The sequence below is a fragment of the Octopus sinensis genome, linkage group LG8 (assembly GCF_006345805.1).
Source record: "Octopus sinensis linkage group LG8, ASM634580v1, whole genome shotgun sequence".
Taxonomy (NCBI): domain Eukaryota; kingdom Metazoa; phylum Mollusca; class Cephalopoda; order Octopoda; family Octopodidae; genus Octopus; species Octopus sinensis.
The window spans coordinates 79,843,495-79,854,999 of NC_043004.1; the positions used below are offsets into that span (position 1 = coordinate 79,843,495).

The 11,505-nt window shown below is 37.6% G+C and overlaps 1 protein-coding gene across 2 annotated transcripts in view; it reads left to right on the forward strand.

Annotated features, from left to right (window-relative positions):
* Positions 1 to 501: 501 nt before the first annotated feature.
* The window catches only part of LOC115214860 (unconventional myosin-VIIa), a 183,235-nt gene continuing 172,231 nt past the window's right edge, over positions 502 to 11,505 (forward strand). The window contains exon 1 of one of the 2 annotated variants that reach the window (XM_036505518.1): positions 502 to 881. The gene's annotated coding sequence lies outside the window, so the exon portion shown is untranslated. The remainder of the gene's footprint in view (positions 882 to 11,505) is intronic. The other variant, XR_005000419.1, reaches the window with a different exon arrangement.

The following is an 11,505-nucleotide window of genomic DNA, read 5'->3' on the forward strand; positions in this document are numbered from 1 at the left end:
CGTGCTAACGTGTCAGCCAGCTCGCTACTTTGATGATGATGATGATGATGACGATGATGTTGATGATGATGATGATGATAATAATAATAATAATGATAATAATAATAATAATAATATCTGTAAAATCCAGATATTTTACGCTACGTATTTCTTTTGACAGTTCACGGGAAATATATATATACACACACACACACATACACATTATTGCTCAGAAGAAATAAGAATGGGGCATAGGAAATTCAAATACTAGTTTTTAATATGAGTAACACAGTTATTTATAGTCATTTTGAGTTTCAAAGTTTGAGAACTTCTCAACAATTGTGGTTGATCTGCCTGGTAAGTTAGAACACCTGTCAACTTCTTAATGACGTCACCTGAGTAGTTAAACAAGCAACCAATGCTACAGGTAGGCAGTTTTTCTGCCTTCATCTCTCTCTCTCTCCCTTTCTTTCTTTTCCCTACTCTGCTATCTTCTTGTGGCCATCGTTGAAAACCTAAGAGTTTTTTTTGTTTTTAAAAAAAACTATTTGTTTTCTGTGGCTTTTTTTTTTAAAGAAAAGACAAAAAAAAAATATTCATCGTACAATTTTAAGAAAGACATTTCTTTTATATTCAGGAATGGAACTTTAATTAAAGAATCTAAAACTCGACAAGTAAAAAGATGTGTTGACGAGTATATATAAATATATATTATATATTTATACATACTCTAACGCATGCATCAATATACACTTTAACAAACTTTTAAAGTTCTCATTTGGTTAAAAAATTACACCTCTCTCTTAGCATTGTATGGTATTTTATATTCCTTTAGATAAACCACATCCCGGATTTTCTACTCAATTCTACCGTCTTGTTGCCGGCATGCCTTATAACTTGTGGTAGGTATCATATCCGTTTTCTTGTATTCGTTTGTCTAATTACGGTTCCGTTTTATATATTATATGTGTATTACTTCCTCGGCTTAAATTCCAAACCATCACACTATACCTTTGTTTAGCTGAGGTTATTAACAATGTCACCATTCGTCGCCATATTTTTACCTGTTGATCATCTTATCTTTTTTAATATAACTTTGTCGCTTTCAATTCTTCTCGCGTTATATGATGTGCGCATTATATAATTACAGCACATAAGGTTTCACCTGTCTGTCGCCCCACTTTGCGTCACTTTCGATTGTAATCGAACCCACAGTTCGATCACTGCTAAACTTTCAATCATTCCCCTCGCTAATGTCACTACAGCTTTAAAACATATCAATGATTCTGTCGTTTTTATTATTATTATTTCCTAAGTTCTAATTAATTAATTACAATCTCCAAATACCATCTATTTACTAATAAGTAATATAAACCAACGAGGAAGGAAGCAATGTACGTAGACAAAAGAGACGGTGTCGTTTTCAACTTTGGGACTGAAATGAACTGGAGTGGGTGGCTTATAGCGTCTTGTCCCAACTTCAGTCTCTTGGACTTAAGCGTACCCCTAATCCCTTCGTACCTATTTCCAGTACCGAATTAAATTGTGGTTTTCATCACTTAATTAACCTGGTTTTAGTAGCAGTAATAGTTGTTGTCGTCAGCAGGTTGCAGCTGATATATAAACTATAGCATTGCTGTCACCACTTCAAACCGTTACAGTGTTATGTGACATGTCAATAAACGTGCCTAACTTTGCTTCTTTCGTCTTTTCAGGGTCGATAAAATAAGTACCACTCAAGTATTGGGGGGGGGGTCGTTGAAATCCACTTGCCCCCTCCTCCAAGACTTCAGGCCTTGTGCCTCAAGTAGAAAGGACTATTAGAATTATTAAGATATATAAAACATATTTTCAAAATTCCTGAGGTCGACTTTGCCTTTCATAAACTTAATATTGAAAACCTCATTACGTGTTCAAGTTCATTTTACGATAACCTGATGTTGTGCACTACGTGATTCAGAAATCGTTAAATCCCTCCGTGGTCTTCGTCTCGTTCACATAGTACAGAGTGGGGTTTTGTCCGGACCCCGTTGAGCACTGGATCCAATGCAATCAACTAATCACCTCCCTAAGTATTCCAAACCTTGTGCCTATAGCAGAAAGAATTAGTATCATTTTACTTTTTACAACCCTGAAATTAATTTCGATAAACCTAAAAAAGTGAGAAAGCGGGAAACTTCAGGATAAAACGTTTTAGGTTCTCCATTTTTTTCATTTTCTAAGTTGATAAAATAGTATTGCTTTGATAGTTTACATTTCTTCTCTTACTGGTTTCAGCCAGAAGCAGTGGCGATGCTCTGGGGCACCACTATTTAATACTCTGCATGGCATTCAGATGGAATTCGAACTCGCAAACACACAACCAGGACTTCCCTTTTAACGTTCGTGATTAAACCGCTCCGTTAAGGGTTGTGATTTGGCAGAATCGTTAAAGTGCCGGCATTTCTTCCGGCTCTTTACATTCTGAATACAAAGTTCAAACTCCACCGAGGTCAACTTGGCCAAAATTGGAAATTATTATATTATTATTTAAAAAGCGACAACTGGCAGAATTAATGAAGCAACGAGGGGAAAAAACAAACATGTTTTGTGGTATTTCTTCTAGGCTTTTTATGTTCTGAGTTCAAACCCACAGAGGTCGGCAGTGCCTAAATCAGAAATTATTATTTTAAAGATGGTGAATTGATAGAGTTGTTAGAGCATCGGAAAAAATATTCTGCCGTATTTCTTCCGAATCTTTATGTACTGTGTTCAGATCCCACATAGGTCAAATTTACCTATCATCTTTGTAGAGAAGATGATAGCAGCGATGAAAACTATTCTCTCAAAATTACTGGCCTTGTGCTTAAATCAGAAACCTTAAGGTTGGTGGTTTAGCAAAATCGTTAGAGCGTCGAACAAAATGCTATGCTGGCCTTGTGCCAAAATTCGAAACCAATATTTAATGCATCGTTGTCTCTCCAAGACTAGGTCTTTGGATTTGACTGTGTCACCTTTCGAAGGAATGCTGTCTAGTTCTTCATATAAATATAGCTAGACCTTGTTTTCTAATGTAGGCACAAGACCAGATTTTTTAGGGAGGAGAGAGAGGGAGGGAACAGTTGATTGATACTTATCGATTTATCGTCCCCGAAAGAATGAAAGGTTAAGTCGACGTGGATGCGATTTGAACTTAGAAAGGGATCTGAAAAATAACAATAAGGCCAGCAATATTAGGGGAAGGGGTAAGTCGATTGCATCAACTCCAGTGCTCGACTGGTACTTGGTTTATCTACCTCGAAAGAATGAAAGGTGAAGTCGACCATGGTGGATTTGAACTCGGGCCATAAAGACGGACGAAATACTACAAACCATTTTGTCTGGTTTGCTAACGATTCCGCCAACTGGTGGTGGTGAAATTTGAACAGGAGAAGGTTTGCCAGTACTTGGCTGGAAGTTTATTGTATCCACCCCGAAAAGATGAAAGCCAATGCCGACCTTCGTAGGATTTAAATCCAGAATGCAAGGAGCTGGAACAAATACGCCGAACGCTTTTTTTAATCGGCGATACTGTTGTACTTTGATTGGGCAGATTTTATAACCATAGATTTTTCGGTCCTTATACTCGTTTTTAAATTTTTATTTATTATTTTCGCAATCCTTGTCTGATATAGTACTATTCTATTTTTTGAAAGAAATTATTATTATTAGTTATAAAACGTAAAGCTGTGAGTTGAGGTAATTTAGCTGCTATTTCTCGAAAGGTGAGCAACCGCATATGGGCTTTGTCGTTTGCTCTAAAAAAAAAAACAAAAAACAAGCAAAATATTTTTGAATATGAAGAAAACATTACAAAATCAAAGATGAGAACCGTTTTGAGGGATTAATAAAAATTTTTCGGTCATCCGCTTCCTGGTATATTTTAGATAATTTTAGCCACCCGTCTTATATATTATGTATATACACACACGAACTCACGTACGTACGTACGTATGGATGGATGGGTGTGTCTTTGGTGGTTCACAAAGGGTGTTGACTGGTAACCCTTAATGGGCAATCCTTTGGTATTTGAAGACGACGTCATTCAACCACGCAACATTCTTTCCTGACATAAAGAGGCTAGGCTGATAAAAAAAAAAGGTCGGAGGGAGGTGGATGACGTCATCTACTAATACCGAAGGATTATCCCGTAACCAAGCACGTCGTCAAAGAGTTCGATAGAAGTATAATTACCGGCGTCGATTTGTTTTGTTAAACCCTGCAGTGGCGGTGCCCCAGCATTGCTGCAGTCCACCCACTTACGTGTGTGTGAGTGTTTGTGTGTGTGAGTGAGTGTATGTTTGTATGAATGTGTGTGTGTGTTTAATTTTTGACAACAATTGAAGGATTGTCTCACTTTTGATATTTGAGAAACTCTAACAAATTTCAGACGAGAATCACCTTATTAATAATGAAAAAAAGAAAAAGAAAAACAAGAAAACCCTTCTTCGTATCCTTTCTGTTTCACACACACACACACAAAAGAGTCTTAAGCTCTGTTTCTGGGGTTTCTTTGGGCTTTTCTTACTCAGTTTTTAATCCTTATCAGTTTCAGGTTTGTACCACCCTCACTAAAATATATATTTTTTCAAAAACAAAAGCAATTTTCTTTTACACAAGAAAAGCTTCTGCATGTCTGTGTTTCTACATTTTATGATAAATCTGACTCAAATCTGTATGGGCGAATTGCAAAATGCCACAATTTTTTTTTCTTAGATAGCTTTTGTCTCTTGTATAGAAATGCAACACACGGGTGCATGGGTGCATTCGTTTATGGTACACTGGAATGCAACCTTCTATCTCTGTTTTAAAACAATTATCACAATTTATTTCTTTATTGCCCACAAGGCACTAAACATAGAGGGGACAAACAAGGCCAGACAAAGGGATTAGGTCAATTACATCAACCCCAGTGCATAACTGGTACTTATTTTATCGACCCCCGAAAGGATGAAAGGCAAAGTCGACCTCGGCAGAATTTGAACTCAGAACGTAGCCGCAGACGAAATACCTAGGGACGAACAAGGACAGACAAATGGTTTAAGTCGATTATATCGACCCCAGTGCGTAACTGGTACTTATTTAATCAACCCTGAAAGGATGAAAGGTAAAGTCGACCTCGGCGGAATTTGAACTCAGAACATAAAGGCAGACAAAATACCGCTAAGCATTTCACCCAGTATTGTGCTAAGTGTTTTTACTTGTTTTGGACATTGGGGCCGCAGTCATGCTGGGGCATCGCCTTGAAGGGTTTTTAGGTTTATCGAATAAATCGACCCCGGGACTCTGTTTCATCTAAAGTTTGATATTTATTCTGTTAGTCAATTTTTGCCGAACCGGTAAATTAAGGGAACGTAAACAAACTAACTCCGGTTATCAAGAGGTGAACGGAGAGACAAAGACATGCACGCACACACGCGCAATCGGCTTCTTTTAGTTTTCGTGTACCAAATTCACTTACAAGGCAATATAGAAGATACTTGCTGAAGGTACCGCGCAGTGGGATTGAACCCAGAACCATGTGTTTGGTAATCAAACTTCTTTCCATACAGCCACACCTGTATATAAAAAGCTGATTGTAGCAAACACATTCAGGGCCTTTAAAGTCATTGAGGAGCTATAACATGGTCTTTTCAGTCTACTAGAAATAGCAGCCAAATCGCTCAGTGTTCCCTATCGCTGTAAAAGGGGAAAAAAATGTACGTGTTGAATTATTTATCACGTATGTGTACAATGTTTTTTACTTCAACAACAACGAGAAAAACATAGTGGGGGAAGTGAAGAAGGATCAAAGTAAAAAATATATTTGATTGATTTGTAGGTTTACTCTGCTCAAGTATAACCACATCAATAATAAATCCAACTTATACCCACCCAGTTAGTATCAATTTAAACAGGTTGCCCCTCCCTATTTCACCCTACTTTAAAATACAGGACCACCGAGTTAACAATCGGACCTTTGTAATAATAATGAACTTGGTACACTTGTTATTGGCTGCCCAATCGGCTACAGTCCATTAAAGATGGTCTTTAATCATCCCATTTTTTGGAAAAGGCGAGACACAGTGTTGCTGGGACTTATTAAATGTCTTTTCTTTCTATTATTTTTTTGTTTCATAGTTATAGGGAACAGTCTGGGAGCAATTTGGTTGCTATTTCTAATAGGTTAAAATGATCATATTGTTCTCCTTCAAACCACACCCTTTTTTAAAATTTGTTTTTAGTTTTTACTTAAGGAACGTACATATTAGAATTCCGAGCAGTCTTTCGTCGAAAGTCCATGACGTCACGAGTGAGTGTGTAACAAATTGACTTTCATCAGCTCGATAGAGCTAAATAGCCCAACATACATTTGTACACGAGCTCTCTCATCTCTGACGCCATGTACCAGTACTGAGGCATTGCCTAAAATAAAAAGAATCATAACGTGGTGGTCAAGGCTGGAATGCCTTTGATCACAGCTGATATGGGATGATAACAACAACAGCGACATTACAAACAAAACATTGGTGGGGAAGTTTGAAAGAGATTTGGCAATCATTTCTAGCAGGTTAAGATCACATACCGGCTTCCATGTGTGTTTTGATGTGAAAGGGTTTATTTCCCAAATAAGTCCTGGGGGCGATTTGCTCGACTAAAGGCAGTGCTCCAGCATGGCCACAGTGAAATGACTGAAACAAGTAAAAGAGAGTAACTAACGTTATTTTAGTAATTCCAGCAAAGATGGGAGACAAGTGTTGACATGTTTCAATCTTGTTAGACCTTTTCTGTAAAGCACAAGGAATAAATGACTTTATGTACCAATTTCTGTACAAATTTAGGAGGAGGGTAAAGTTTATGAAACTGACTTGATAAGTAAATTTAGGTGCAGCCTGTATGGTTGAAAAGTTCATTTCTCAACTACGTGGTTTCTGTTCCATCCCACTGCATGGCACCTTGGGCAAGTGTCTTCTTTTATATCTCTGGGTTGACCAAAGTCCTGTGAGTGAATTTGGTATTTGGAGACTAAATGAAGCTCACCAAGTGTGTGTGTGTCTTTGTCTTGATGTGCAATAGTTATAACTGAGTGTTACAGGCATACAAGCCATGTCAGTCATTTCCAGTATTCTACATAAAAACATTACCTTATTTAGAAACAAGTGAGGTTGGTTAGAGAAAAGGCATAGAAAATCTGTCTATAGGCAATGCATATGACTCGTGCAAGCACAGAAAAGTATGCTTTAAATGATGATGGTGGTGGTGCTGGTGGTGGTATGTATGCGTGTGGGTGTGTGTATGAGTGATTTTGTGTTTCTTTTGTGTCTAAACTTGGATTTTGTTTGCCTGCCTCAAACAAAACCCAAGCTGTAAACAATGGCTTCACAATTGGTGTTATTTCCTTGTTGTCCACTGAGAAAGCCTGTCAGAGTTTTTTGACATGTCTTGGCAGGTTGAATGATCTTGACAAACAAATGGCATGTTTCGGTGTTGTTTCATTTTCAGTTCTTTGTCTAACCAAGTCGTGGTTTGTTTGATGGAGTTGCAGATTCTTCCCTCACTTGGAAGTTGGTGGGATTTGGCCATAGGAAAAAAACTTTGCTCTAATATACACTTGTGTGAGTATAATGGGACAAATATACAAGCATGGAAGAATAAATGGTAAAGCAATAAAGTTGAGGATGATCCTAGAATGGTGGTTCTTAACCAGGGTCCATATAAGATTTTAGGGGTTCCATGCATGCAAAATAATAAATTTGGGACCTATACTAGTATTTTATGAGTCCATGAAAAGGTTTTGCCTCAGATGTATTTATTGTAAGGAACAACTAGGTCCTTTGTCTGTTTTCCATAGTTCAACCTACACAAGCCAATGTGTGAAAAACAAAATAGGAATCTTGAAAGAAGTTTCTATAAAATTAGTTTTTAAACATTTGTTACTGTTCTGTTGTGGGGGATCCCCATAGCCATTTAAAGGGGGTCCATAGGTGCAAAATAGTCAAGAACCACTCTTCCAGAAGGATGAAAGATAAAGCTGACTTGAGCAAGAATGAAACTCAGAGAGTAAAGAACTCCAAGGCATCTGACATTCCAGTGATGCTGCCAGTCCATCATTCTTAATGATAATTGTACAAAATCTACAGGTGGGGACAACAAGTAGATATATGTGTGTGTCTGTGTTTGTCCTCACTACATCGCTTGACAACCGATGCTGGTGTGTTTACATCCCCGTAACTTAGTAGTTCAGCAAAAGAGACCAATAGAATAAATACTAGGCTTACAAAGAATAAGTCCTGGGATCGACTAAAGGTGGTGCTCCAGCATGGCCACAGTCAGATGACTGAAACAAGTAAAAATATAGAATAAAAGAATAAAAATAATGAAGAATTTGGTAAAATTTTGTTGTCATCATATATTGTACACTTATGATGATAGCATATCGATGACTCCAGAGCAGTGATTCCCAAAGTGGGCAGTATTGCCTCCACTGGAAATAGTAGAAAATTCCCTAGGGGTAGCTGAAGGAAAGTAAGGTGGTAATGGGGTAGCGATTCATATAAAAACAACAAAATCATGGGCTCATCAAGTCTTATTTGTGAAATACAATTGCTTTAGATTTGTTTCACAAAGAGGTCTATGTTTGTGATGGTTAATTGGGGTTGGGGTGGTAGGAATGTGGCCCGGGTGTCAAGAGGGGTGGCAGCCCGCAAAGGTTCCGGAACCACAAGTTCTCCCATTGGATGAAGCTATAGCATTACTCTGTTTTGACTTTAGTATTTTCTTGTCTGAGATATTAAGTTGGTTTACCTTTACCTTCCTCAACTGGATGGCCATTGGCCTACAAGAAGTTCATCTAGCCTGGTGTTTAGAACATAATTTGTATGAAATCTGCCATAGATCCAGGACAGTCTCAGACAGACTGGTATCAAAAGTACAGTCCTATATTTAAGAGATGAGGAATTATGTATATTATTTACATTTGACGGATATTTGTCCTCATCTTGTTTGTTTCTAACACAACATTTTGGCTGATATACCCCATATACCTGGGTTCACATTCCTAAGGTATTTTTCGATGTTGGGAATGAGAACCCAAGTTTGAAATTTCCCCAAGAAACCTGATGGAGATTGGAGGGTATATCTGCTGAAATGTTGTGTTAGAAACAAACAAGATGAGGACAAATATCCGTCAGATGTAAATAATGGTATCAAAAGGCTTAAAGATAGTAAAGAATTTGATGAGAGGGAGATTTGGCTGTTGGCTATGTAGAAGCTCTCCCACTGACTAATGTTTTCCCTATTTTAAGACCCTTTTGCTACCATATTTCTGTTGAAGTATTCATGTTGTTCCAGCTGGGTAGACTGGAACAATATAAAATGAAATGTTTTGTTCAAATCCAAAGAAAACAACACTTCATGTGGTCTAAGAATTGAAACCTCAGTCTTACGATCATGAGTCCAACACCCGAACCACATAGCCACGTACCTCCACAAACACAGGTGATGTAGATGGAATGATTAAAATACATATTATGCATTTCATTGTTTTGTTATGCATGTGATTCCTTGGTCCATGGAAAAATTGTTTTGCATGAAACCAGTCTGTGGGGCGAAAAACATAAACATGTTAGGTACCATTTATCTAAAGGAAAGGGCTGTGCCTGGGGTCACTCAACTGAAGCTGGTGAGAACTATCTTTTGATACCAATTCACCTGAGATGGCCCTTGGTCCTAGGGCATAAACCTCCTATTTTTAAAGGGATCTAAATTAAAATCTTCCTTCAAAATTTTATGCTAGTTTAAGTTCCGAACATCACCTTATTAATGACAAAATTATTTTACTAAAAATCTTAATTGTTCTGAAAATTAATTGATACACAAAAAAAAAGGGGTATATTTCAACAAATATGTTAATGAATGGTTTAAATAAATGCAGGTGTGAAGTCAGTGAAGAATAGTACCAAGCAACAGGTGAAGTTAGTGAGAGAGTTGGTATGTACCATAGAAGAGGACGATACCAGTTTGAGTCGTACAGGTGTTGGTGGGGGTGGGGGGCAGATAAGTCCAGGTAGTAGTTGGAGGAGGAGGAAGAGGTGGGGGGAGTGCTTAAAGTAACTGGTTATGTAAGTGGCAGTTCACGCTGTAACTAGTTGCTTAAAAGTAGACATACCTGGCTTTGTTTAATATTATGTATGAAAAGGTTGATAAAGTGAGAACATTTGTATGAGATATAACAGACCTCCCTCGCGCCTCGTCGTCTCCACCACCTCCCTTCCTCTATCCCTCCTCGTCTCTTCCTCCTCCCACCACCCCCTCTCTTATAAGTAACACAAGCAACTTCAATAATCGCTCTCTCTATGTATACATTACTCATAGTAACTGAGGCTTTAAATTCCTTTCTGCTTTTTTTATTATTCCTTTTTCTTTTTTTTTTTTGTATCTGTTCTAATTCAACTTATTTTTACAAACTTTTGTTTCGTTCTCAGTAACAGAGACATATTAGGTTTCAAATATTGTTAAATATATTGTCGTTTAGTAAGTTATTGGCTGGGTCCTCCGCACAATATTCGCATTCCTTCTTGACCCTTTTTGTTTGTTTATAAAGAAAACAAACTCACCTAACTTTCCTCTGTCTTTCCTTCCATTTGTTTCTCCCCAATTTTCTTTTTTCAATCAATTTTTATTTAATTCATGATGTTCCGGATCTTTTCGGTTTGACCGGCAGTTTTTTAAAATAATTTCCACGTAACTAAACACTTTTAAACTTTGTATACTGGTAGAATGTGTTTATAAAACATCTTTTTCTCTTGGCTTTATTGAGAAAATTCTATGGTTTGTAAGATATTTGTTGTTTTTTTTTCTTCAGTTTCTGCAATTTCAACCAATCAATGACATCTATTGAGGTGAAAACATTCTGTGCCGTATGAATATGTCCTTCATTTACGAAACAGATTGGGTTTATTTACATTTCTGAAGAAAAAAAGATACTCTTCCCACCACCCCTAACCCTAACTAACCCTAAAACAGATTGAAATGCAATAGATCGATACTAGGGTCATAATTATGGGTGACAATTTCATATGACACCGTTAGAAAAAACTGCCAGTCAAACCGAAAAGAAACGATGTTCCTTTTTGCTATTGTGAATGCAACACATCGAGGGAGAAAAGAGTGTTCCAGCCTTGGTTTGTCGTTAAGCAATTTGCTTCCTAACCATATAGTTATGTGTTCAGACCCACTTCATGGCACCTTGGTCAGTTGTCTTCTACTATAGTCCCTTGGTGACCAGCCTCCTCCATTCCTGTGAAAGGATCTGAGAGATGGAAACTGAAAGGAGCCATTATTCAGTATTGAAAGGTCACAGTTCTGGTATTGCAGACATGTGATTAGAATGTCGCAAGAAAGAATTCCAAGGTGGATTCTTGAAACCAATCCAACCAGTGGGACACTTAGGGGAAGATGAAGAATGAGATGGTTGGATAACATCCATTGTCTTCGTTTGCACACTTGGGAATCCGACAGGAAAGTGTA